A 27,314-nucleotide genomic window follows, 5' to 3' on the forward strand; every position below is an offset into this window, starting at 1 on the left:
TTTCCCGAAATACATGAATTCCTTTAGTTTCACTTTGAGCCTTTCCTGTCTCATAAACCTATTAAAACTGTAAAATAACTAAAATGAATCATGCTGCAGTTTCTCAGGAAAAGAACAATTTCTGTCCTCCTTCTCAGAAAACTTATATCAGACCTGACTCTTTCTCTAAAATACTTCCTATACTCATTGACATTCATAAGTTCTCCTTCACTAATCAAAAGCTTTTTCCAATATTTGAGACATTGCCCCTGAATTACAGTTCCCAGAAGATTTCCGAGAAACAAAGCAAAACCTAAGCTGTGATGGCCGAGGGGTTAAGGCATTGCACTCGAAATCCAATGGGGTCTCCCTGCACAGGTTGAAATCCTGTTCACAGCGAAGCATTTTACACAGGAAATTAAAACTTTCCCGAAATACATTAATTCCTTTAGTTTCACTTTGAGCCTTTCCTGTCTCATAAACCCATTAAAACTGTAAAATAACTCAAATGAATCATGCTGCGGTTTCTCAGGAAAAGAACAACTTCTTTCCTCCTTCTCAGAAAACTTATATCAGACCTGACTCGTTCTCTAAAATACTTCTTATAGGTTCTCCTTCACTAATCAAAAGCTTTTTCCGATATTTGAGACATTGCCCCTGAATTACAGTTCCCAGAAGATTTCCGAGAAACAAAGCAAAACCTAAGCTGTGATGGCAGAGAGGTTAAGGCATTGCACTTGAAATCCGATGTGGTCTCCCTGCACAGGTTCAAATCCTGTTCACTGCGAAGCATTTTACACAGGAAATTAAAACTTTCCCGAAATACATGAATTCCTTTAGTTTCACTTTGAGCCTTTCCTGTCTCATAAATCCATTAAAACTGTAAAATAACTAAAATGAATCATGCTGCGGTTTCTCAGGAAAATAACTATTTCTTTCCTCCTTCTCAGAAAACTTATATCAGACCTGACTCGTTCTCTATAATACTTCTTATACTCATTGACATACATACGTTCTCCTTCACTAATCAAAAGCTTTTTACGATTTTTGAGACATTGCCCCTGAATTACAGTTCCCAGAAGATTTCCGAGAAACAAAGCAAAACCTAAGCAGTGATGGCCGAGAGGTTAAGGCATTGCACTCGAAATCCAATGGGGTTTCCCTGCACAGGTTCAAAACCTGTTCACAGTGAAGCATTTTACACAGGAAGTAAAAATTTTCCCGAAATACATGAATTCCTTTAGTTTCACTTTGAGCCTTTCCTGTCTCATAAACCTATTAAAACTGTAAAATAACTAAAATGAATCATGCTGCGGTTTCTCAGGAAAAGAACAATTTCTTTCCTCCTTCTCAGAAAACTTGTATCAGAACTGACTCGTTCTCTAAAATACTTCTTATACTCATTGACATTCATAGGTTCTCCTTCACTAATCAAAAGCTTTTTACGATTTTTGAGACATTGCCCCTGAATTACAGTTCCCAGAAGATTTCCGAGAAACAAAGCAAAACCTAAGCTGTGATGGCCGAGAGGTTAAGGCATTGCACTCGAAATCCAATGGGGTCTCCCTGCACAGGTTGAAATCCTGTTCACAGCAAAGCATTTTACACAGGAAATTAAAACTTTCCAGAAATACATGAATTCCTTTAGTTTCACTTTGAGCCTTTCCTGTCTCATAAACCTATTAAAACTGTAAAATAACTAAAATGAATCATGCTGCAGTTTCTCAGGAAAAGAACAATTTCTTTCCTCCTTCTCAGAAAACTTGTATCAGAACTGACTCGTTCTCTAAAATACTTCTTATACTCATTGACATTCATAAGTTCTCCTTCACTAATCAAAAGCTTTTTCCAATATTTGAAACATTAACCCTGAATTACAGTTCCCAGAAGATTTCCGAGAAACAAAACAAAACCTAACCTGTGATAGCCGAGGGGTTAAGGCATTGCACTCGAAATCCAATGGGGTCTCTCTGCACAGGTTGAAATCCTGTTCACAGCAAAGCATTTTACCCAGGAAATTAAAACTTTCCCGAAATACATGAATTCCTTTAGTTTCACTTTGAGCCTTTCCTGTCTCATAAACCTATTAAAACTGTAAAATAACTAAAATGAATCATGCTGCAGTTTCTCAGGAAAAGAACAATTTCTGTCCTCCTTCTCAGAAAACTTATATCAGACCTGACTCTTTCTCTAAAATACTTCCTATACTCATTGACATTCATAAGTTCTCCTTCACTAATCAAAAGCTTTTTCCAATATTTGAGACATTGCCCCTGAATTACAGTTCCCAGAAGATTTCCGAGAAACAAAGCAAAACCTAAGCTGTGATGGCCGAGGGGTTAAGGCATTGCACTCGAAATCCAATGGGGTCTCCCTGCACAGGTTGAAATCCTGTTCACAGCGAAGCATTTTACACAGGAAATTAAAACTTTCCCGAAATACATTAATTCCTTTAGTTTCACTTTGAGCCTTTCCTGTCTCATAAACCCATTAAAACTGTAAAATAACTCAAATGAATCATGCTGCGGTTTCTCAGGAAAAGAACAACTTCTTTCCTCCTTCTCAGAAAACTTATATCAGACCTGACTCGTTCTCTAAAATACTTCTTATAGGTTCTCCTTCACTAATCAAAAGCTTTTTCCGATATTTGAGACATTGCCCCTGAATTACAGTTCCCAGAAGATTTCCGAGAAACAAAGCAAAACCTAAGCTGTGATGGCAGAGAGGTTAAGGCATTGCACTTGAAATCCGATGTGGTCTCCCTGCACAGGTTCAAATCCTGTTCACTGCGAAGCATTTTACACAGGAAATTAAAACTTTCCCGAAATACATGAATTCCTTTAGTTTCACTTTGAGCCTTTCTTGTCTCATAAACCCATTAAAACTGTAAAATAACTCAAATGAATCATGCTGCTGTTTCTCAGGAAAAGAACAACTTCTTTCCTCCTTCTCAGAAAACTTATATCAGACCTAACTCATTCTCTAAAATACTTCTTATACTCATTGACATACATAAGTTCTCCTTCACTAATCAAAAGCTTTTTCCAATATTTGAAACATTGCCCCTGAATTACAGTTCCCAGAAGATTTCCGAGAAACAAAACAAAACCTAAGCTGTGATGGCCGAGAGGTTAAGGCGTTGGACTCGAAATCCAATGGGGTTTCCCTGCACAAGTTCAAATCTTGTTCACAACGAAGCATTTTACACAGGAAATTAAAACTTTCCCGAAATACATGAATTCCTTTAGTTTCACTTTGAGTCTTTCCTGTCTCATAAATCCATTAAAACTGTAAAATAACTAAAATGAATCATGCTGCGGTTTCTCAGGAAAATAACTATTTCTTTCCTCCTTCTCAGAAAACTTATATCAGACCTGACTCGTTCTCTATAATACTTCTTATACTCATTGACATACATACGTTCTCCTTCACTAATCAAAAGCTTTTTACGATTTTTGAGACATTGCCCCTGAATTACAGTTCCCAGAAGATTTCCGAGAAACAAAGCAAAACCTAAGCAGTGATGGCCGAGAGGTTAAGGCATTGCACTCGAAATCCAATTGGGTTTCCCTGCACAGGTTCAAATCCTGTTCACAGCGCAGCATTTTACACAGGAAATTAAAACTTTCCAGAAATACATGAATTTTTTTAGTTTCACTTTGAGCCTTTCCTGTCTCATAAACCTAATAAAACTGTAAAATAACTAAAATGAATCATGCTGCGGTTTCTCAGGAAAAGAACAATTTCTTTCCTCCTTCTCAGAAAACTTGTATCAGAACTGACTCGTTCTCTAAAATATTTCTTATACTCATTGACATTCATAGGTTCTCCTTCACTAATCAAAAGCTTTTTACGATTTTTGAGACATTGCCCCTGAATTACAGTTCCCAGAAGATTTCCGAGAAACAAAACAAAACCTAAGCTGTGATGGCCGATGGGTTAAGGCATTGCACTCGAAATCCAATGGGGTCTCTCTGCACAGGTTGAAATCCTGTTCACAGCAAAGCATTTTACCCAGGAAATTAAAACTTTCCCGAAATACATGAATTCCTTTAGTTTCACTTTGAGCCTTTCCTGTCTCATAAACCTATTAAAACTGTAAAATAACTAAAACGAATCATGCTGCAGTTTCTCAGGAAAAGAACAATTTCTGTCCTCCTTCTCAGAAAACTTATATCAGACCTGACTCGTTCTCTAAAATACTTCTTATACTCATTGACATACATACGTTCTCCTTCACTAATCAAAAGCTTTTTCCAATATTTGAGACATTGCCCCCTGAATTACAGTTCCCAGAAGATTTCCGAGAAACAAAGCAAAACCTAAGCTGTGATGGCCGAGAGGTTAAGGCGTTGGACTCGAAATCCAATGGGGTTTCCCTGCACAGGTTCAAATCCTGTTCACAGCGCAGCATTTTACACAGGAAATTAAAACTTTCCAGAAATACATGAATTCCTTTAGTTTCACTTTGAGCCTTTCCTGTCTCATAAACCCATTAAAACTGTAAAATAACTTAAAATGAATCATGCTGCGGTTTCTCAGGAAAATAACAATTTCTTTCCTCCTTCTCAGAAAACTTGTATTAGACCTGACTCGTTCTCTAAAATACTTCTTATACTCATTGACATTCATAAGTTCTCCTTCACTATTCAAAAGCTTTTTCCAATATTTGAGACATTGCCCCTGAATTACAGTTCCCAGAAGATTTCCAAGAAACAAAGCAAAACCTAAGCTGTCATGGCTGAGAGGTTAATGCGTTGGACTCGAAATCCAACAGGATTTCTCTGCACAGGTTCAAAACCTGTTCACAGTGAAGCATTTTACACAGGAAGTAAAAATTTTCCCGAAATACATGAATTCCTTTAGTTTCACTTTGAGCCTTTCCTGTCTCATAAACCTATTAAAACTGTAAAATAACTAAAATGAATCATGCTGCAGTTTCTCAGGAAAAGAACAATTTCTGTCCTCCTTCTCAGAAAACTTATATCAGACCTGACTCGTTCTCTAAAATACTTCTTATACTCATTGACATTCATAAGTTCTCCTTCACTAATCAAAAGCTTTTTCCAATATTTGAAACATTGCCCCTGAATTACAGTTCCCAGAAGATTTCCGAGAAACAAAACAAAACCTAAGCTGTGATGGCCGAGGGGTTAAGGCATTGCACTCGAAATCCAATGGGGTCTCCCTGCACAGGTTGAAATCCTGTTCACAGCAAAGCATTTTACCCAGGAAATTAAAACTTTCCCAAAATACATGAATTCCTTTAGTTTCACTTTGAGCCTTTCCTGTCTCATAAACCTATTAAAACTGTAAAATAACTAAAATGAATCATGCTGCAGTTTCTCAGGAAAAGAACAATTTCTGTCCTCCTTCTCAGAAAACTTATATCAGACCTGACTCTTTCTCTAAAATACTTCCTATACTCATTGACATTCATAAGTTCTCCTTCACTAATCAAAAGCTTTTTCCAATATTTGAGACATTGCCCCTGAATTACAGTTCCCAGAAGATTTCCGAGAAACAAAGCAAAACCTAAGCGGAGATGGCAGAGAGGTTAAGGCATTGCACTCGAAATCCAATGTGGTCTCCCTGCACAGGTTCAAATCCTGTTCACTGCGAAGCATTTTACACAGGAAATTAAAACTTTCCCGAAATACATGAATTCCTTTAGTTTCACTTTGAGCCTTTCCTGTCACATAAACCCATTAAAACTGTAAAATAACTAAAATGAATCATGCTGCAGTTTCTGAGGAAAAGAACTATTTCTTTCCTCCTTCTCAGAAAACTTATATCAGACCTGACTCGTTCTCTAAAATACTTCTTATACTCATTGACATACATAAGTTCTCCTTCACTAATCAAAAGCTTTTTCCAATATTTGAAACATTGCCCCTGAATTACAGTTCCCAGAAGATTTCCGAGAAACAGAGCAAAACCAAAGCTGTGATGGCCGAGAGGTTAAGGCATTGGACTCGAAATCCAATGGAGTTTCCCTGCACAGGTTCAAATCCTGTTCACAGCGAAGCATCTTACAAAGGAAATTAAAACTTTCCCGAAATACATGAATTCCTTTAGTTTCACTTTGAGCCTTTCCTGTCGCATAAACCCATTAAAACTGTAAAATAACTAAAATGAATCATGCTGCGGTTTCTCAGGAAAAGAACTATTTCTTTCCTCCTTCTCAGAAAACTTATATAAGACCTGACTCGTTCTCTATAATACTTCTTATACTCATTGACATACATAAGTTCTCCTTCACTAATCAAAAGCTTTTTCCAATATTTGAGACATTGCCCCCTGAATTACAGTTCCCAGAAGATTTCCGAGAAACAAAGCAAAACCTAAGCTGTGATGGCCGAGGGGTTAAGGCATTGCACTCGAAATCCAATGGGGTCTCCCTGCACAGGTTGAAATCCTGTTCACAGCAAAGCATTTTACCCAGGAAATTAAAACTTTCCCGAAATACATGAATTCCTTTAGTTTCACTTTGAGCCTTTCCTGTCTCATAAACCTATTAAAACTGTAAAATAACTAAAATGAATCATGCTGCAGTTTCTCAGGAAAAGAACAATTTCTGTCCTCCTTCTCAGAAAACTTATATCAGACCTGACTCTTTCTCTAAAATACTTCCTATACTCATTGACATTCATAAGTTCTCCTTCACTAATCAAAAGCTTTTTCCAATATTTGAGACATTGCCCCTGAATTACAGTTCCCAGAAGATTTCCGAGAAACAAAGCAAAACCTAAGCTGTGATGGCCGAGGGGTTAAGGCATTGCACTTGAAATCCAATGGGGTCTCCCTGCACAGGTTGAAATCCTGTTCACAGCGAAGCATTTTACACAGGAAATTAAAACTTTCCCGAAATACATGAATTCCTTTAGTTTCACTTTGAGCCTTTCCTGTCTCATAAACCCATTAAAACTGTAAAATAACTCAAATGAATCATGCTGCGGTTTCTCAGGAAAAGAACAACTTCTTTCCTCCTTCTCAGAAAACTTATATCAGACCTGACTCGTTCTCTAAAATACTTCTTATAGGTTCTCCTTCACTAATCAAAAGCTTTTTCCGATATTTGAGACATTGCCCCTGAATTACAGTTCCCAGAAGATTTCCGAGAAACAAAGCAAAACCTAAGCTGTGATGGCAGAGAGGTTAAGGCATTGCACACGAAATCCAATGTGGTCTCCCTGCACAGGTTCAAATCCTGTTCACTGCGAAGCATTTTACACAGGAAATTAAAACTTTCCCGAAATACATGAATTCCTTTAGTTTCACTTTGAGCCTTTCCTGTCACATAAACCCATTAAAACTGTAAAATAACTAAAATGAATCATGCTGCAGTTTCTGAGGAAAAGAACTATTTCTTTCCTCCTTCTCAGAAAACTTATATCAGACCTGACTCGTTCTCTAAAATACTTCTTATACTCATTGACATACATAAGTTCTCCTTCACTAATCAAAAGCTTTTTCCAATATTTGAAACATTGCCGCTGAATTACAGTTCCCAGAAGATTTCCGAGAAACAGAGCAAAACCTAAGCTGTGATGGCCGAGAGGTTAAGGCGTTGGACTCGAAATCCAATGGGGTTTCCCTGCACAGGTTCAAATCCTGTTCACAGCGAAGCATCTTACAAAGGAACTTAAAACTTTCCCAAAATACATGAATTCCTTTAGTTTCACTTTGAGCCTTTCCTGTCGCATAAACCCATTAAAACAGTAAAATAACTAAAATGAATCATGCTGCGGTTTCTCAGGAAAAGAACTATTTCTTTCCTCCTTCTCAGAAAACTTATATCAGACCTGACTCGTTCTCTAAAATACTTCTTATACTCATTGACATACATAAGTTCTCCTTCACTAATCAAAAGCTTTTTCCAATATTTGAGACATTGCCCCCTGAATTACAGTTCCCAGAAGATTTCCGAGAAACAAAGCAAAACCTAAGCTGTGATGGCCGAGGGGTTAAGGCATTGCACTCGAAATCCAATGGGGTCTCCCTGCACAGGTTGAAATCCTGTTCACAGCAAAGCATTTTACACAGGAAATTAAAACTTTCCCGAAATACATGAATTCCTTTAGTTTCACTTTGAGCCTTTCCTGTCTCATAAACCCATTAAAACGGTAAAATAACTAAAATGAATTATGCTGCAGTTTCTCAGGAAAAGAACTATTTCTTTCCTCTTTCTCAGAAAACTTATATCAGACCTGACTCGTTCTCTAAAATACTTCTTATACTCATTGACATACATAAGTTCTCCTTCACTAATCAAAAGCTTTTTACGATTTTTGAGACATTGCCCCTGAATTACAGTTCCCAGAAGATTTCCGAGAAACAAAGCAAAACCTAAGCTGTGATGGCCGAGAGGTTAAGGCATTGCACTCGAAATCCAATGGGGTCTCCCTGCACAGGTTGAAATCCTGTTCACAGCAAAGCATTTTACACAGGAAATTAAAACTTTCCCGAAATACATGAATTCCTTTAGTTTCACTTTGAGCCTTTCCTGTCTCATAAACCTATTAAAACTGTAAAATAACTAAAATGAATCATGCTGCAGTTTCTCAGGAAAAGAACAATTTCTGTCCTCCTTCTCAGAAAACTTATATCAGACCTGACTCGTTCTCTAAAATACTTCTTATACTCATTGACATTCATAAGTTCTCCTTCACTAATCAAAAGCTTTTTCCAATATTTGAAACATTGCCCCTGAATTACAGTTCCCAGAAGATTTCCGAGAAACAAAACAAAACCTAAGCTGTGATGGCCGAGAGGTTAAGGCATTGGACTCGAAATCCAATGGAGTTTCCCTGCACAGGTTCAAATCCTGTTCACAGCGAAGCATCTTACAAAGGAAATTAAAACTTTCCCGAAATACATGAATTCCTTTAGTTTCACTTTGAGCCTTTCCTGTCGCATAAACCCATTAAAACTGTAAAATAACTAAAATGAATCATGCTGCGGTTTCTCAGGAAAAGAACTATTTCTTTCCTCCTTCTCAGAAAACTTATATAAGACCTGACTCGTTCTCTATAATACTTCTTATACTCATTGACATACATAAGTTCTCCTTCACTAATCAAAAGCTTTTTCCAATATTTGAGACATTGCCCCCTGAATTACAGTTCCCAGAAGATTTCCGAGAAACAAAGCAAAACCTAAGCTGTGATGGCCGAGGGGTTAAGGCATTGCACTCGAAATCCAATGGGGTCTCCCTGCACAGGTTGAAATCCTGTTCACAGCAAAGCATTTTACCCAGGAAATTAAAACTTTCCCGAAATACATGAATTCCTTTAGTTTCACTTTGAGCCTTTCCTGTCTCATAAACCTATTAAAACTGTAAAATAACTAAAATGAATCATGCTGCAGTTTCTCAGGAAAAGAACAATTTCTGTCCTCCTTCTCAGAAAACTTATATCAGACCTGACTCTTTCTCTAAAATACTTCCTATACTCATTGACATTCATAAGTTCTCCTTCACTAATCAAAAGCTTTTTCCAATATTTGAGACATTGCCCCTGAATTACAGTTCCCAGAAGATTTCCGAGAAACAAAGCAAAACCTAAGCTGTGATGGCCGAGGGGTTAAGGCATTGCACTTGAAATCCAATGGGGTCTCCCTGCACAGGTTGAAATCCTGTTCACAGCGAAGCATTTTACACAGGAAATTAAAACTTTCCCGAAATACATGAATTCCTTTAGTTTCACTTTGAGCCTTTCCTGTCTCATAAACCCATTAAAACTGTAAAATAACTCAAATGAATCATGCTGCGGTTTCTCAGGAAAAGAACAACTTCTTTCCTCCTTCTCAGAAAACTTATATCAGACCTGACTCGTTCTCTAAAATACTTCTTATAGGTTCTCCTTCACTAATCAAAAGCTTTTTCCGATATTTGAGACATTGCCCCTGAATTACAGTTCCCAGAAGATTTCCGAGAAACAAAGCAAAACCTAAGCTGTGATGGCAGAGAGGTTAAGGCATTGCACACGAAATCCAATGTGGTCTCCCTGCACAGGTTCAAATCCTGTTCACTGCGAAGCATTTTACACAGGAAATTAAAACTTTCCCGAAATACATGAATTCCTTTAGTTTCACTTTGAGCCTTTCCTGTCACATAAACCCATTAAAACTGTAAAATAACTAAAATGAATCATGCTGCAGTTTCTGAGGAAAAGAACTATTTCTTTCCTCCTTCTCAGAAAACTTATATCAGACCTGACTCGTTCTCTAAAATACTTCTTATACTCATTGACATACATAAGTTCTCCTTCACTAATCAAAAGCTTTTTCCAATATTTGAAACATTGCCGCTGAATTACAGTTCCCAGAAGATTTCCGAGAAACAGAGCAAAACCTAAGCTGTGATGGCCGAGAGGTTAAGGCGTTGGACTCGAAATCCAATGGGGTTTCCCTGCACAGGTTCAAATCCTGTTCACAGCGAAGCATCTTACAAAGGAACTTAAAACTTTCCCAAAATACATGAATTCCTTTAGTTTCACTTTGAGCCTTTCCTGTCGCATAAACCCATTAAAACAGTAAAATAACTAAAATGAATCATGCTGCGGTTTCTCAGGAAAAGAACTATTTCTTTCCTCCTTCTCAGAAAACTTATATCAGACCTGACTCGTTCTCTAAAATACTTCTTATACTCATTGACATACATAAGTTCTCCTTCACTAATCAAAAGCTTTTTCCAATATTTGAGACATTGCCCCCTGAATTACAGTTCCCAGAAGATTTCCGAGAAACAAAGCAAAACCTAAGCTGTGATGGCCGAGGGGTTAAGGCATTGCACTCGAAATCCAATGGGGTCTCCCTGCACAGGTTGAAATCCTGTTCACAGCAAAGCATTTTACACAGGAAATTAAAACTTTCCCGAAATACATGAATTCCTTTAGTTTCACTTTGAGCCTTTCCTGTCTCATAAACCCATTAAAACGGTAAAATAACTAAAATGAATTATGCTGCAGTTTCTCAGGAAAAGAACTATTTCTTTCCTCTTTCTCAGAAAACTTATATCAGACCTGACTCGTTCTCTAAAATACTTCTTATACTCATTGACATACATAAGTTCTCCTTCACTAATCAAAAGCTTTTTACGATTTTTGAGACATTGCCCCTGAATTACAGTTCCCAGAAGATTTCCGAGAAACAAAGCAAAACCTAAGCTGTGATGGCCGAGAGGTTAAGGCATTGCACTCGAAATCCAATGGGGTCTCCCTGCACAGGTTGAAATCCTGTTCACAGCAAAGCATTTTACACAGGAAATTAAAACTTTCCCGAAATACATGAATTCCTTTAGTTTCACTTTGAGCCTTTCCTGTCTCATAAACCTATTAAAACTGTAAAATAACTAAAATGAATCATGCTGCAGTTTCTCAGGAAAAGAACAATTTCTGTCCTCCTTCTCAGAAAACTTATATCAGACCTGACTCGTTCTCTAAAATACTTCTTATACTCATTGACATTCATAAGTTCTCCTTCACTAATCAAAAGCTTTTTCCAATATTTGAAACATTGCCCCTGAATTACAGTTCCCAGAAGATTTCCGAGAAGCAAAACAAAACCTAAGCTGTGATGGCCGAGAGGTTAAGGCGTTGGACTCGAAATCGAATGGGGTTTCCCTGCACAAGTTCAAATCTTGTTCACAGCAAAGCATTTTACACAGGAAATTAAAACTTTCCCGAAATACATGAATTCCTTTAGTTTCACTTTGAGCCTTTCCTGTCTCATAAACCCATTAAAACTGTAAAATAACTAAAATGAATCATGCTGCGGTTTCTCAGGAAAATAACTATTTCTTTCCTCCTTCTCAGAAAACTTATATCAGACCTGACTCGTTCTCTAAAATACTTCTTATACTCATTGACATACATACGTTCTCCTTCACTAATCAAAAGCTTTTTCCAATATTTGAGACATTGCCCCCTGAATTACAGTTCCCAGAAGATTTCCGAGAAACAAAGCAAAACCTAAGCTGTGATGGCCGAGAGGTTAAGGCGTTGGACTCGAAATCCAATGGGGTTTCCCTGCACAGGTTAAAATCCTATTCACAGCGCAGCATTTTACACAGGAAATTAAAACTTTCCAGAAATACATGAATTCCTTTAGTTTCACTTTGAGCCTTTCCTGTCTCATAAACCTATTAAAACTGTAAAATAACTAAAATGAATCATGCTGCAGTTTCTCAGGAAAAGAACAATTTCTGTCCTCCTTCTCAGAAAACTTATATCAGACCTGACTCTTTCTCTAAAATACTTCCTATACTCATTGACATTCATAAGTTCTCCTTCTCTAATCAAAAGCTTTTTCCAATATTTGAGACATTGCCCCTGAATTACAGTTCCCAGAAGATTTCCAAGAAACAAAGCAAAACCTAAGCTGTGATGGCCGAGAGGTTAATGCGTTGGACTCGAAATCCAGCAGGATTTCTCTGCACAGGTTCAAAACCTGTTCACAGTGAAGCATTTTACACAGGAAGTAAAAATTTTCCCGAAATACATGAATTCCTTTAGTTTCACTTTGAGCCTTTCCTGTCTCATAAACCTATTAAAACTGTAAAATAACTAAAATGAATCATGCTGCGGTTTCTCAGGAAAAGAACAATTTCTTTCCTCCTTCTCAGAAAACTTGTATCAGAACTGACTCGTTCTCTAAAATACTTCTTATACTCATTGACATTCATAGGTTCTCCTTCACTAATCAAAAGCTTTTTACGATTTTTGAGATATTGCCCCTGAATTACAGTTCCCAGAAGATTTCCGAGAAAGAAAGCAAAACCTAAGCTGTGATGGCCGAGAGGTTAAGGCATTGCACTCGAAATCCAATGCGGTCTCCCTGCACAGGTTCAAATCCTGTTCACAGCGAAGCATTTTACACAGGAAATTAAAACTTTCCCGAAATACATGAATTCCTTTAGTTTCACTTTGAGCCTTTCCTGTCTCATAAACCAATTAAAACTGTAAAATAACTAAAATGAATCATGCTGCGGTTTCTCAGGAAAAGAACTATTTCTTTCCTCCTTCTCAGAAAACTTATATCAGACCTGACTCGTTCTCTAAAATACTTCTTATACTCATTGACATACATAAGTTCTCCTTCACTAATCAAAAGCTTTTTCCAATATTTGAGACATTGCCCCCTGAATTACAGTTCCCAGAAGATTTCCAAGAAACAAAGCAAAACCTAAGCTGTGATGGCCGAGGGGTTAAGGCGTTGGACTCGAAATCCAATGGGGTTTCCCTGCACAGATTCAAATCCTGTTCACAGCGAAGCATCTTACACAGGAAATTAAAACTTTCCTGAAATACATGAATTCCTTTCGTTTCACTTTGAGCCTTTCCTGTCGCATAAACCCATTAAAACTGTAAAATAACTAAAATTAATCATGCTGCGGTTTCTCAGGAAAAGAACTATTTCTTTCCTCCTTCTCAGAAATCTTATATCAGACCTGACTCGTTCTCTAAAATACTTCTTATACTCATTGACATTCATAAGTTCTCCTTCACTATTCAAAAGCTTTATCCAATATTTGAGACATTGCCCCTGAATTACAGTTCCCAGAAGATTTCAGAGAAACAAAGCAAAACCTAAGCTGTGATGGCCGAGGGGTTAAGGCATTGCACTCGAAATCCAATCGGGTCTCCCTGCACAGGTTGAAATCCTGTTCACAGCAAAGCATTTTACACAGGAATTTAAAACTTTCCCGAAATACATGAATTTTTTTAGTTTCACTTTGAGCCTTTCCTGTCTCATAAACCTATTAAAACTGTAAAATAACTAAAATGAATCATGCTGCAGTTTCTCAGGAAAAGAACAATTTCTGTCCTCCTTCTCAGAAAACTTATATCAGACCTGACTCGTTCTCTAAAATACTTCTTATACTCATTGACATTCATAAGTTCTCCTTCACTAATCAAAAGCTTTTTCCAATATTTGAAACATTGCCCCTGAATTACAGTTCCCAGAAGATTTCCGAGAAACAAAGCAAAACCTAAGCTGTGATGGCCGAGAGGTTAAGGCGTTGGACTCGAAATCCTATGGGGTTTCCCTGCACAGGTTCAAATCTTGTTCACAGCGAAGCATTTTACACAGGAAATTAAAACTTTCCCGAAATACATGTATTCCTTTCGTTTCACTTTGAGCCTTTCCTGTCTCATAAACCTATTAAAACTGTAAAATAACTAAAATGAATCATGCTGCGGTTTCTCAGGAAAAGAACAATTTCTTTCCTACTTCTCAGAAAACTTGTATCAGACCTGACTCGTTCTCTAAAATACTTCTTATACTCATTGACATTCATAGGTTCTCCTTCACTAATCAAAAGCTTTTTATGATTTTTGAGACATTGCCCCTGAATTACAGTTCCCAGAAGATTTCCGAGAAACAAAGCAAAACCTAAGCTGTGATGGCCGAGGGGTTAAGGCATTGCACTCGAAATCCAATGGGGTCTCCCTGCACAGGTTGAAATCCTGTTCACAGCAAAGCATTTTACACAGGAAATTAAAACTTTCCCGAAATACATGAATTCCTTTAGTTTCACTTTGAGCCTTTCCTGTCTCATAAACCTATTAAAACTGTAAAATAACTAAAATGAATCATGCTGCAGTTTCTCAGGAAAAGAACAATTTCTGTCCTCCTTCTCAGAAAACTTATATCAGGCCTGACTCGTTCTCTAAAATACTTCCTATACTCATTGACATTCATAAGTTCTCCTTTACTAATCAAAAGCTTTTTCCAATATTTGAAACATTGCCCCTGAATTACAGTTCCCAGAAAATTTCCGAGAAACAAAGCAAAACCTAAATGAGGGACTATATACAGGATTATGTGACAATAAATAGCATTATAAGTGACAGCCAGCACGGTTTTACTAAGTACAGAAGTTGTCAAACTAACCTAATCTGTTTTTATGAAGAGGTGAGCAGAAGTCTAGACAGAGGGGCCGCTGTGGATTTAGTGTTTTTGGACTTTGCAAAGGCATTTGACACTGTCCCCCATAGACGCCTAATGGGTAAATTAAGGACTATAGGTTTAGAGAATATAGTTTGTAATTGGATTGAGAATTGGCTCAAGGACCGTATCCAGAGAGTTGTGGTCATTGATTCCTACTCTGAATGGTCACCGGTTATAAGTGGTGTACCCCAGGGTTCAGTGCTGGGACCCCTATTATTCAACTTATTTATTAATGATATAGAGGATGGGATTAATAGCACTATTTCTATTTTTGCAGATGACACCAAGCTATGCAATATAGTTCAGACTATGGAAGATGTTCATGAATTACAGTCAGATTTAAACAAACTAAGTGTTTGGGCGTCCACTTGGCAGATGAAGTTTAATGTAGATAAATGTAAAGTTATGCATCTGGGTACCAACAACCTGCATGCATCATATGTCCTAGGGGGAGCTACACTGGCGGATTCACTTGTTGAGAAGGATCTGGGTGTACTTGTAAATCATAAACTCAATAACAGCATGCAGTGTCAATCAGCTGCTTCAAAGGCCAGCAGGATATTGTCGTGTATTAAAAGAGACATGGACTCGCGGGACAGGGATGTAATATTACCACTTTACAAAGCATTAGTGAGGCCTCATCTAGAATATGCAGTCCAGTTCTGGGCTCCAGTTCATAGAAAGGATGCCCTGGAGTTGGAAAAAATACAAAGAAGAGCAACGAAGCTAATTAGGGGCATGGAGAATTTAAGTTATGAGGAAAGATTGAAAGAATTAAACCTATTTAGCCTTGAAAAAAGACGACTAAGGGGGGACATGATTAACTTATATAAATATATTAATGGCACATACAAAAAATATGGTGAAATCCTGTTCCTTGTAAAACCCCCTCAAAAAACAAGGGGGCACTCCCTCCGTCTGGAGAAAAAAAGGTTCAAGCTGCAGAGGCGACAAGGCTTCTTTACAGTGAGAACGGTGAATTTATGGAATAGTCTACCGCAGGAGCTGGTCACAGCAGGGACAGTAGATGGCTTTAAAAAAGGGTTAGATAATTTCCTAGAACAAAAAAATATTAGCTCCTATGTGTAGAAATTTTTCCTTCCCTTTTCCCTTCCCTTGGTTGAACTTGATGGACATGTGTCTTTTTTCAGCCGTACTAACTATGTAACTATGTAACTATGTAACTATACAATAAATATCACATAAGACAGTGATCAGAAGAGAACATGCACATACTTGTATTCCTGTACTCACATCTAACTTTACAATAAATATCACATTAGACAGTGATCAGTAGAGAACATACACTTACTTGTAGTTCTGTACTCACATAAAACTATACAATAAATATCACATAAGACAGAGATCAGTAGAGAACATACACTTACCTGTATTCCTGTACTCACATCTTGTCACGGAGCACGTTAGTGGACCCACTAGGCCGTACCGCCGTAGCGAGGAGGCAGCCGGCCAAACAACAGGAAACCCCAGAAATACAATGTCTCCCACAAGGGTACCTGGATAGTCCAGACGGTGGGCGCAGCTCTGGCACTTATGTATATGGTTGCGGCAGATGACACCAAACATGGCGGATGACACAGGTGCCGCAGGTTGCGCCATATGTGGCAGAATCCTCCGGACAAGGCAGATGACACATGACGTGGCGGATTCCTCCGGACGTGGCAGATAACACAGGACGTGGCGGATTCCTCCGGACGTGGAAGATGACACAGGACGTGCCGGATTCCTCCGGACGTGGCAGAGGACACAGGACGTTTTGGATACCTCCGGACGTGGCAAAGGACACAGGACATGGCGGATTCCTCCGGACGTGGCAGATGACTAGATACTAAAGGCACAGAATGGGAAACAGGAACAGGGAACATGATACGGGTAACAACTGGAACGGGAAACACTATGGGACCATTTGCAAGACAGACTGGGAAAACTAACAACGCTCAGGCAAGGATCAGAAGGCCTGGGGCCTTCTTATAGACCAGGAAATCGTGGCAGTTGATGATGATGAAGACTTACTATAAGGCCGGGCAAGTGCATGCCGCGCATACTACGGGACACAGAAGAACAGAGTGAATGTGAGCGCTGGCGTCTCCTAGAAAGGAGATGGGGGCCAGCGCTCACGGATCCATGGCTGTAGACGTCGGGAGGTGAGTAAACCCGACGGCCCACGGCAATGGACACTACACATCTAATTATACAATAAATATAACATAAGACAGTGATCAGTAGAGAACATACACTTGCTTGTATTCCTGTACTCACATCATTTTATCCAATAAAAATCACAAAAGACAGTGATGAGTAGAGAAAATGCGAATTCAGATTTAGCCGTCTTTACCTTGACTTTTAACGCATTAAATAAACAGTGGCTAGATCTCTTATCTTGATTATTTTAATGACTTTTCATTGGCTTTTGTTGTGTGATATCACACTGCAGCAAGTTAACATAGTCAAGTTAATATGGCTACATCCGTACTTATGTTCCTGTACTCACATCTAACTATAAAATAAATGCCACATAAGACATGATTAGTAGAGAACATGCATATGCTTGGATTCCCGTACTCAATACTAACTACAATAAATATCACATAACACAGTGATCAGTAGAGAACATGCGCATACTTGTATTTATGTACTGACATCTAACTGTACAATAAATATCACATATAACAGTGATCAGAATAGAATATACACACACTTGTATTCCCGTACTCACATGTAACTATACCATCAATATCACATAAGACGGTGATCAGTAGAGAACATGCACATACTTGTATTCCTGTACTCACATCTTACCATACAATAAATATCACATATGACAGTGATCAGTATAGAACACACACAAACACACACACACACAAACACACTTGTATTCCCATACTCACATCTAAGTATACCATAAATATCACAGAAGACGATGATCAGCAGAGAACATGCACATATTTGTATTCCTGTACTCACATAAAACTATACAATAAATATCACATAAGACAGTGATCAGTAGAGAACATACACTTACTTGTATTCCTGTACTCACAACATTTCATACAATAAAAATCACATAAAACAGTGATCAGTAGAGAACATGTGAATTCAGATTTAGCCGTCTTTACCTGGACTTTTAACGCATTAAATAAACAGTGGCTAAATCTGTTATCTTGATTATTTTAATGACTTTTCATTGGCTTTTGTTGTGTGATATCACACTGCAGCAAATTAACATAGTCAAGTTAATATGGCTACATCCGTACAAATGTTCCTGTACTCACATCTAACTATATAATAAATGCCACATAAGACATGATTAGTAGAGAACATGAACATACTTGGATTCCTGTACTCAATACTAATTATACAATAAATATCACATAGGACTGTAATCAGTAGAGAACATGCACATACTTAGATGTCAGTACATGAATACAAGTATGTGCATTTTCTCTACTGATTACTGTCATATGTGATATTTATTGTATAGTTAGATGTCAGTACATGAATACAACTATACAATAAATATCACATATGACAGTGATAAGAATAAAACATATACACACTTGTATTCCTATACTCACATGTAACTATACCATCAATGTCACATAAGACGGTGATCAGTAGAGAACATGCATATACTTGTATTCCTGTACTCAAAATTTGATATATAATAAATATCACATAAGACGGTGATCAGAAGAGAACATGCACATATTTATATTCCGGTAGTCACATCAAACTATACAAAAAATATCACAAAAGACAGTAATCAGTTGAGAACATACACACACTTGTATTCCTGTACTCAAAACCTACTATATTATAAATATCACATAAGACAATGATCAGTAGAGAACATGCTCATACTTGTATTCCTGTACTCATATTTAACTATACATAAAATATCACATAAGACAGATCAGTAGAGAACATACACATACTTGTATTCCTGTACTCACATTTAACTAGATAGTGATAAGTAGAGAACATGCACATATTTGTATTCCAGTACTCAATACTAACTATACAATAATTATCACATAAGACAATCTTCATTAGAGAACATTAACATACTTGTATTCCTGTACTCACATTTAACTAGACAGTGATCAGTAGAGAACATGTATATACTTGTATTCCTGTACTCACATCTTACTATACAATAAATAAAACATAAGTCCGTGATCAGTAGAGAATATACACATACTTGTATTCCAGTACTCAATACTGACAATGCAATAGCTATCACATAATACAGTGATCCGTAGAGAACATATACATACTTGTAGTTCCCTACATACATTTAACTAGATAGTTATCAGTAGAGAACAAGCACATGATTGTATTCCTGTACTCATATCTTCAAATACAATAAATATCACATAAGAAAAGGATCAGTAGAGAACATGCAAATACTTGTATTCTAGTACTCAATACTAACTATCAATTAAATATCACATAAGACAGTGATCAGTAGAGCACATGCACATTCTTGTATTCCTGTACTCATATCAAACTGTACAATAAATATCACATAAGACAGTGATCAGTAGAGAACATACACTTACAGATTTATCTGTCTTTACCTTGACTTTTAACGCATTAAATAAACAGTGGCTAGATCCCTTATTTTGACTTTTTCAATGACTTTTCAATGGCTTTTGTTGTGTGATATCACAATGCAGCAAGTTATCAGAGTCAAGTTAAACATGGCTAAATCCTTACTTACGTTCCTGTACTCACATCTAACTATACAATAAATATCACATACGACATTGATCAGTAGAGAACATGCACATTATAGTATTCCTGTACTCACGTCTAATTACACAATAAAAATGACATAAGACAGTGATCAGTAGAGAACATGCACATACAGATTTAGCTGTCTTTACCTTGACTTTTAACGCATTAAATAAACAGTGGCTAGATCCCTTATTTTGCCTTTTCAATTATTTTTCAATACATTTTGTTTTGTAATATCACACTGCAGCAAGTTATCAGAGTCAAGTTAAAGATGGCTACATCCATACTTATGTTCCTGTACTCATATCTAACTTTATAATACATATCACACAAGGCATGATTAGTAGAGAACAAGCAAATACTTGGATTCCCGTACTCAATACTAACTGGACAATAAATATCACATAAGACAGTGATCAGTAGAGAACATACACATACTTGTATTCCTGTTTTGACCACTAACTATACAATTAATATCACATAAGACAGTGATCAGTAGCGAACATGCACATACTTGTATTCCTGTATTCACATCTTACCATACAATAAATATCACATGACAGTAATTAGTATAAAACATACACACTTGTATTCCCGTTCTCAGGTCTAACTATACCCTAAATATCACATAAGATGATTTTCAGTAAAGAACATGCACATACTTGTATTCCTGTACTCACATCAAAATATACAATAAATATCACATAAGGCAGTGATCAGTGGAGAACATACACATACTTGTATTCCTGTACTCACATCTAATTATACAATAAATATCATATAAGACGGATCAGTAGAGAACATATTGTATTCCTGTACACAAAACTTAAAGAGGCTCTGTCACCAGATTATCAAATCCCTATCTCCTATTGCATGTGATCGGCGCTGCAATGTAGATAACAGTAACGTTTTTTTTTGTTTTTTTTAAACGATCATTTTTTGCCAAGTTATGAGCAATTTTATATTTATGCAAATGAGCCTTTCTAATGGACAACTTGGCGTGTTTTCTCTTATTTCCAACTGGGCGTGTCTTGTGTTTATAACATCTTTACTTGTTTTACTAGCTGGGCGTTGTGAATAGAAGTGTATGATGCTGACAAACACTTCTATTCACAACGCCAAGCTAGTAAAACAAGTAAACACGCCCAGATGTTACAAACACAAGACACGCCCAGTTGTAAATAAGAGAAAACACGCCCAGTTGTCCATTAGAAAGGCTCATTTGCATAAATATAAAATTGCTCATAACTTGGCCAAATATGATTGTTTAAAAAAAAACAAAAAAAAACTTTACTGTTATCTACATTGCAGCGCCGATCACATGCTATAGGAGATAGGGATTTTATAATCTGGTGACAGAGCCCCTTTAATATACAATAAATATCACATAAGAAAGTTATCAGTAGAGATCATGCACATTTTTCTATTCCGGTATTCAATACTAACTATAAAATAAATGTCACATAAGACCGTGAGCAGTAGAGAACATGCACTTATTTGTATTCTTGTACTCAAATCTCAATATACAATAAATATCACATAAGACAGTGATATGTATAGAACATACACATACTTGTATTCCCGTACTTGATACTTACTATACAAAAAATATCATATAAGACAGTGATAAGTAAAGAACATGCACATACTTGTATTCCTGTACTCAGATCTAGTTGTACAATAAATATCACATAAGACAGTGAACAGTAGAGAACACACATACTTGTAGTCCTGTACTCACATCTTAATATACAATAAATATCACATAAGACAGTGATAAGTAGAGAACATGCACATACTTGTATTCCTGTATTCACATCTCAATATACAATAAATATAACATTAGACACTGATCATTAGATAACATACATATACAGTGAAGGAAATAAGTATTTGATCCCTTGCTAATTTTGTAAGTTTGCCCACTGTCAAAGACATGAACAGTCTAGAATATTTAGGCTAGGTTAATTTTACCAGTGAGAGATAAATTATATTTAAAAAAAAACTGAAAATCACATGTAGTCTACTTTAATATTATCATGTCTATGGGACCAGATGCTTTGCTGGTCAAGAATACGTCCTCCTCTTTGAGGGACGTGAGAGCCGCAGCTTTCGCAGCCTCGTCTGCAAGTCTATTTCTCCTCTCTTCAGGGGTAGCTCGCACTTTCAGTATACCTACCTGCTTTGGCAGTGTCAGAGCTTCAAACAGTTCGTTCACACTCTCAACATTATGGGTTTACCTGTGGATCCAGAAAATCGCTGCCCCTCTAGATTTGGCCATAATCATGTGCAATACCAAAAAGCATATCTAGAGTCAGTATATACAGTGAAGGAAATAAGTATTTGATCCCTTGCTGATTTTGTAAGTTTGCCCACTGTCAAAGTCATGAACAGTCTAGAATTTTTAGGCTAGGTTAATTTTACCAGTGAGAGATAGATTATATTAAAAAAAAAAAAGAAAATCACATAGTCAAAATTATATATATTTATTTGCATTGTGCACAGAGAAATAAGTATTTGATCCCCTACCAACCATTAAGAGTTCAGCCTCCTCCAGACCAGTTACACGCTCCAAAACAACTTGGTGCCTGCATTAAAGACAGCGGTCTTAAATGGTCACCTGTATAAAAGACTCCTGTCCACAGACTCAATTAATCAGTCTGACTCTAACCTCTACAACATGGGCAAGACCAAAGAGCTTTCTAAGGATGTCAGGGACAAGATCATAGTCCTGCACAAGGCTAGAATGGGCTACAAAAGCATAAGTAAGACGCTGGGTGAGAAGGAGACAACTGTTGGTGCAATAGTAAGAAAATGGAAGACATACAAAATAACTGTCAATCGACATCGATCTGGGGCTCCATGCAAAATCTCACCTCGTGGGGTATCCTTGATCCTGAGGAAGGTGAGAGCTCAGCCGAAAACAACACGGGGGGAACTTGTTAATGATCTCAAGGCAGCTGGGACCACAGTCACCGAGAAAACCATTGGTAACGCATTACGCCGTAATGGATTCAAATCCTGCAGTGCCCGCAAGGTCCCCCTGCTCAAGAAGGCACATGTACAGGCCCGTCTGAAGTTTGCAAATGAACATCTGGATGATTCTGAGAGTGATTGGGAGAAGGTGCTGTGGTCAGATGAGACTAAAATTGAGCTCTTTGGCATTAACTCAACTCGCCGTGTTTGGAGGAAGAGAAATGCTGCCTATGACCCAAAGAACACAGTCCCCACTGTCAAGCATGGAGGTGGAAACATTATGTTTTGGGGGTGTTTCTCTGCTAAGGGCACAGGACTACTTCACCGCATCAATGGGAGAATGGATGGAACCATGTACCGTCAAATCCTGAGTGACAACCTCCTTCCCTCCACCAGGACATTAAAAATGGCTCGTGGCTGGGTCTTCCAGCAAGACAATGACCCGAAACATACAGCCAAGGCAACAAAGGAGTGGCTCAAAAAGAAGCACATTAAGGTCATGGAGTGGCCTAGCCAGTCTCCAGACCTTAATCCCATCGAAAACTTATGGAGGGAGCTGAAGATCCGAGTTGTCAAGCGACAGGCTCGAAATCTTAATCATTTACAGATGATCTGCAAAGAGGAGTGGGCCAAAATGCCATCTAACATGTGTGCAAACATCATCATCAACTACAAAAAACGTCTGACTGCTGTGCTTGCCATCAAGTGTTTTGCCACCAAGTATTAAGTCTTGTTTGCCAAAGGGATCAAATACTTATTTCTCTGTGCACAATGCAAATAAATATATATCATTTTGACTATGTGATTTTCAGTTGTTTTTTTTTAGATAATCTATCTCTCACTGGTAAAATGAACCTAGCCTAAAAATTCTAGACTGTTCATGTCTTTGACAGTGGGCAAACTTACAAAATCGGCAAGGGATCAAATACTTATTTCCTTCACTGTACTTGTATTCCTGTATTCAATACTAACTATGCAATAAATTATTTTGCCGACGCGCAGCATGACGTCAGTTCATACACCGGAGCGCCAACGCCGCCCCCTTTCTCCCCTTGGACATAACATCCACTATTGATAATCAGCGCCATTTTAAGCGGCAAGCCGCCATTATTTACAGAGCACCATCTACGTTAAAACAGTCCCCAGTATGGCTCAGGTATGTAATGCTGTGATATGTCATGCTGTTGTTGTTATGTGTCTTGTCAAAATGTATCGTACTTATGACTATCCAGCGTTGTGCCCTATTGGTCACCCCGTAGATTTCACATTCTATGACAGGTTGATGTGAAACTATGACTCACTACACACCATATGTTACATTGTCTACTTGCTTCCGTAACTACAATTCAGATACTGTTAAGATATTATCACCCAGCTACTTGATGCCTTATACTGTCACATGATGCTAGACACTGTTCCTTCCTTTTTTATATTATCCAATGTTGTACATATCACTGTTTTGTATGAACTCTTTGCAATGTATTTCATTGTTAAACATTATACATCCTGTATTTTTAATGCTATCTTTACATTATACTAAATTACTTGTATATGTTTTTCTAGTGCCCGATGAAGCTCTAATGACCAAAACGTTGCGCATATAGCCACTGACATTTTGAAAAATCAAAATAAAATTTACTTTACCTTTCTAAGAGTGTGCCGAATAAATTTCTTTCTATTTTTTCAACTGGGTTGGGACCCTATTCTGAGCACCTGAGAAAAACTAGTGCTATCTGAACAACTCCACATTTTCATATACTAATTAAGGAAATAAATATTTTTCAAACATCTATTTATAATTTATACCAGTATCTTTTTTTGTTATACACACACACACACACACACACACTGTCACGGACACAGGGTTTGTGGACCCACTAGGCCGCTCCGCCGTAGCGGGGAGGCAGCTGACCAGGTCGCAGTCTAAGCAGAAGTAAATGGCAGGCAGTAATGCTTGGGTACCTGAAATAGTCCGGGCGGTGGCTGTGGCTTCAGCACGGATGGAGGCAGGCGCGGCACTTGACGGTAGACACTTGACGTGGCAGATGACACTTGACGTGGCAGATGGCACTTGGCATGGCAGATTACACTTGGCGTGGCAGATGACACTTGACGTGGCAGATGGCACTTGACGTGGCAGATGGCACTTGATGTGGCAGAAGACACTTGACGTGGCAGATGGCACTTGACTTGGCACATGGCACTTGACGTGGCAGATGACACTTGACGTGGCAGATGGCACTTGACGTGGCATATGGCACTTGACGTGGCAGAAGACACTTGACGTGGCAGAAGGCACTTGACGTGGCAGAAGACACTTGACGTGGCAGATGGCACTTGATGTGGCAGATGGCACTTGACGTGGCAGATGGCACTTGACAAGGCAGAAGACACTTGACGTGGCAGAAGGCACTTGACGTGGCAGAAGACACTTGACGTGGCAGATGGCACTTGACATGGCAGATGGCACTTAATGTTGCAGATGACACTTGAATGCGGGTAGGCACAGGCACAATACGGAATACAGGAACGGTAAAAGGGCACGTGTAACAGCTGGAACGGGAGACACTAAGGGACCATTTGCGAGACAGACTGGGAAAGACTAACAACGCTCAGGCAAGGATTAGAAGGCCAGGGGCCTTCATATAGATCAGGAAATCGTGGCGGTTGATTGTGATGACGATTTCCTAATTGCGCGCGCTGGCCCTTTAAGGCCGGGCGCGAGCGTGCGCGCGCACCCTACGGGACCCAGCCGAACGGAGCGGAAGTGAGTGCTGGCATCTCCTAGGCGGTAGACGGAGGCCAGCGCTCACAGATCCATGGCTGCGGGCGTCGGGAGGTGAGTAAACCCGACGGCCTGCGGCCATGGGCGCTGCACACACACACACACACACACACACACACACATATTGGGAATATATTTGACGTAATGAAAATGCAAATAATATTACAACATTCACAAGAGCTTGCTGCCAAGTTTCTGGTATCAGATTCCTGTCCAGTTGATCTGTTAGTTTCTGACATCCTTGTAGCAATGTAGGTTGTCATCCAATATAAGCCTAATGAACAAATTGAAGTTACTGATTATATGCTAAATTTTGTGTGTGTTGTACTCTATGAGGTATTGCGCTGAGAGGAAGACCTCACATCTCAGGAAATATTGAGGGTGGTCCTGTCCTCCTTCTGGGCACAGGGTAAACAGACGTAGGACACATGTCTGTGGCCCTTGTGACTAATAAAATGTTTGCAAACAGCCCCAAACCTCAGTTGAAGCAGTGCCCTCTTAGCCTCCCACAGTGGAAAAGTATTGACAACCAGATAAGACAGTATTTGGAGGCAGGGGTACTGAAGAAATGTGTATGTGCTTGCAAACGCCCAACTCCCTAAGAATGCCAAGCAACTTTGTACCTTCCAGCGTCTCTCTCATAGGGTACTGTAAAGAATGGGTGCACTCCGCCTTTGCCATAATGCAACTCCTATACGATGCAATAGGGCAGTAACCCTTCACTTTGACAGAGGAAGAAGTTGAAGCCATTAACTTTCTGAAGCATGCTTGTATCTGTGTCGTAGCAGCAGCTGCTCTACACAAAGACAAGACAACAGACCGTGCTAAGATTAGCCCCTAGTTCTCATGGTGCCCCAAGGCTGTTAGTGAGATTCATACTAAAACACATACTAAGCATATGTCTACTTTATGTATCACTAAGTATAAGACTAGTCTCATCACCCCATCTAACCTAACCATACAGAGATGTACAGTGTTGAACCCTTCTACATTGCTTCCGCAGGGTCCAACAGAGGAGGAAGAGAAGGATAGGTTATATGATCAATGGGGGACTTGAGGGGGAATGGGATAAGCTGCACGAAATAGCAGACAGAGAATTTCCAACTTGGTGGGAAGTTGATTTCCCAGCGCATTTGATTCCCCAGTACCCAGATCACCAACAAAATTGTCCTGAATTAATGACAATAGAGATGAAAATATAAGAAAAATGTAACAGAGGATCCCATATCTAATCCAGATTTTGAGTTTTTTTTGTAGATGGTTCCAGGTACCACCATGAAGGATGCTACAAGACTGGGTATACTATTACTACCAAAACAGAGGTATTAGGGCAGATTCAGACGAACGTTGCGTTTTTGCGCGCGCAAACCACGCAGCGTTTTGCGCGCGCAAAAACCATTTGACAGCTGCGTGTGTCATCCGTGTATGATGCGCGGCTGCGTGATTTTCGCGCAGCCGCCATCATAGAGATGAGGCTAGTCGACGTCCGTCACTGTCCAAGGTGCTGAAAGAGCTAACTGATCGGCAGTAACTCTTTCAGCACCCTCGACAGTGAATGCCGGAGATATTGAACATGTCGCGTTTTTTGCGCAGCTGACAAACGCTGCGCAAAAAGCACGGACTGTCTGTACTGCCCCATATACTTGTATTGGTCTGTGCGTGGCGCGTGAAAACCACGCGGCCCGCACGGACCGAATACACGTTCGTGTGAATCCCCCCTTAAAGTAAGAACCACTCCCGTCCTCTCGATAAGTTTGATGTGTCACATGACCCTCTTCCCATTGAAAAAACTAAAGTTGGATACAAAATGGCCGACTTCAAAATGCCCGCCATGGTCAACACCCAGCTTGAAAAGTTT

At 38.7% G+C, this 27,314-nt stretch overlaps 24 non-coding genes across 24 annotated transcripts; all 24 read left to right on the forward strand.

The window, feature by feature from the left end:
• The first annotated feature begins 296 nt into the window (after positions 1–296).
• On the forward strand, positions 297–378 carry TRNAS-CGA (transfer RNA serine (anticodon CGA)). The gene has a single exon. It is a non-coding gene; the product is annotated as a tRNA-Ser (tRNA).
• Positions 379–1,492: 1,114 nt separating this feature from the next.
• TRNAS-CGA (transfer RNA serine (anticodon CGA)) lies at positions 1,493–1,574 on the forward strand. Its single transcript has one exon. It is a non-coding gene; the product is annotated as a tRNA-Ser (tRNA).
• Positions 1,575–2,300: 726 nt separating this feature from the next.
• On the forward strand, positions 2,301–2,382 carry TRNAS-CGA (transfer RNA serine (anticodon CGA)). Its single transcript has one exon. It is a non-coding gene; the product is annotated as a tRNA-Ser (tRNA).
• A 710-nt stretch (positions 2,383–3,092) lies between these two features.
• On the forward strand, positions 3,093–3,174 carry TRNAS-CGA (transfer RNA serine (anticodon CGA)). Its single transcript has one exon. It is a non-coding gene; the product is annotated as a tRNA-Ser (tRNA).
• Positions 3,175–3,496: 322 nt separating this feature from the next.
• TRNAS-CGA (transfer RNA serine (anticodon CGA)) lies at positions 3,497–3,578 on the forward strand. Its single transcript has one exon. It is a non-coding gene; the product is annotated as a tRNA-Ser (tRNA).
• Positions 3,579–4,305: 727 nt separating this feature from the next.
• On the forward strand, positions 4,306–4,387 carry TRNAS-CGA (transfer RNA serine (anticodon CGA)). The gene has a single exon. It is a non-coding gene; the product is annotated as a tRNA-Ser (tRNA).
• A 727-nt stretch (positions 4,388–5,114) lies between these two features.
• On the forward strand, positions 5,115–5,196 carry TRNAS-CGA (transfer RNA serine (anticodon CGA)). Its single transcript has one exon. It is a non-coding gene; the product is annotated as a tRNA-Ser (tRNA).
• Positions 5,197–5,922: 726 nt separating this feature from the next.
• On the forward strand, positions 5,923–6,004 carry TRNAS-CGA (transfer RNA serine (anticodon CGA)). Its single transcript has one exon. It is a non-coding gene; the product is annotated as a tRNA-Ser (tRNA).
• A 323-nt stretch (positions 6,005–6,327) lies between these two features.
• Positions 6,328–6,409, forward strand: TRNAS-CGA (transfer RNA serine (anticodon CGA)). The gene has a single exon. It is a non-coding gene; the product is annotated as a tRNA-Ser (tRNA).
• A 1,114-nt stretch (positions 6,410–7,523) lies between these two features.
• Positions 7,524–7,605, forward strand: TRNAS-CGA (transfer RNA serine (anticodon CGA)). The gene has a single exon. It is a non-coding gene; the product is annotated as a tRNA-Ser (tRNA).
• Positions 7,606–7,928: 323 nt separating this feature from the next.
• TRNAS-CGA (transfer RNA serine (anticodon CGA)) lies at positions 7,929–8,010 on the forward strand. Its single transcript has one exon. It is a non-coding gene; the product is annotated as a tRNA-Ser (tRNA).
• A 322-nt stretch (positions 8,011–8,332) lies between these two features.
• On the forward strand, positions 8,333–8,414 carry TRNAS-CGA (transfer RNA serine (anticodon CGA)). The gene has a single exon. It is a non-coding gene; the product is annotated as a tRNA-Ser (tRNA).
• Positions 8,415–8,736: 322 nt separating this feature from the next.
• On the forward strand, positions 8,737–8,818 carry TRNAS-CGA (transfer RNA serine (anticodon CGA)). The gene has a single exon. It is a non-coding gene; the product is annotated as a tRNA-Ser (tRNA).
• A 323-nt stretch (positions 8,819–9,141) lies between these two features.
• On the forward strand, positions 9,142–9,223 carry TRNAS-CGA (transfer RNA serine (anticodon CGA)). The gene has a single exon. It is a non-coding gene; the product is annotated as a tRNA-Ser (tRNA).
• Positions 9,224–10,337: 1,114 nt separating this feature from the next.
• Positions 10,338–10,419, forward strand: TRNAS-CGA (transfer RNA serine (anticodon CGA)). The gene has a single exon. It is a non-coding gene; the product is annotated as a tRNA-Ser (tRNA).
• A 323-nt stretch (positions 10,420–10,742) lies between these two features.
• TRNAS-CGA (transfer RNA serine (anticodon CGA)) lies at positions 10,743–10,824 on the forward strand. Its single transcript has one exon. It is a non-coding gene; the product is annotated as a tRNA-Ser (tRNA).
• A 322-nt stretch (positions 10,825–11,146) lies between these two features.
• Positions 11,147–11,228, forward strand: TRNAS-CGA (transfer RNA serine (anticodon CGA)). The gene has a single exon. It is a non-coding gene; the product is annotated as a tRNA-Ser (tRNA).
• Positions 11,229–11,550: 322 nt separating this feature from the next.
• Positions 11,551–11,632, forward strand: TRNAS-CGA (transfer RNA serine (anticodon CGA)). The gene has a single exon. It is a non-coding gene; the product is annotated as a tRNA-Ser (tRNA).
• Positions 11,633–11,955: 323 nt separating this feature from the next.
• On the forward strand, positions 11,956–12,037 carry TRNAS-CGA (transfer RNA serine (anticodon CGA)). The gene has a single exon. It is a non-coding gene; the product is annotated as a tRNA-Ser (tRNA).
• A 726-nt stretch (positions 12,038–12,763) lies between these two features.
• Positions 12,764–12,845, forward strand: TRNAS-CGA (transfer RNA serine (anticodon CGA)). Its single transcript has one exon. It is a non-coding gene; the product is annotated as a tRNA-Ser (tRNA).
• A 323-nt stretch (positions 12,846–13,168) lies between these two features.
• Positions 13,169–13,250, forward strand: TRNAS-CGA (transfer RNA serine (anticodon CGA)). Its single transcript has one exon. It is a non-coding gene; the product is annotated as a tRNA-Ser (tRNA).
• A 322-nt stretch (positions 13,251–13,572) lies between these two features.
• On the forward strand, positions 13,573–13,654 carry TRNAS-CGA (transfer RNA serine (anticodon CGA)). Its single transcript has one exon. It is a non-coding gene; the product is annotated as a tRNA-Ser (tRNA).
• Positions 13,655–13,976: 322 nt separating this feature from the next.
• Positions 13,977–14,058, forward strand: TRNAS-CGA (transfer RNA serine (anticodon CGA)). Its single transcript has one exon. It is a non-coding gene; the product is annotated as a tRNA-Ser (tRNA).
• A 322-nt stretch (positions 14,059–14,380) lies between these two features.
• On the forward strand, positions 14,381–14,462 carry TRNAS-CGA (transfer RNA serine (anticodon CGA)). The gene has a single exon. It is a non-coding gene; the product is annotated as a tRNA-Ser (tRNA).
• The last annotated feature ends 12,852 nt before the right edge of the window (positions 14,463–27,314 follow it).

This window comes from Rhinoderma darwinii, assembly GCF_050947455.1.
Source record: "Rhinoderma darwinii isolate aRhiDar2 chromosome 1 unlocalized genomic scaffold, aRhiDar2.hap1 SUPER_1_unloc_22, whole genome shotgun sequence".
NCBI lineage: Eukaryota > Metazoa > Chordata > Amphibia > Anura > Rhinodermatidae > Rhinoderma > Rhinoderma darwinii.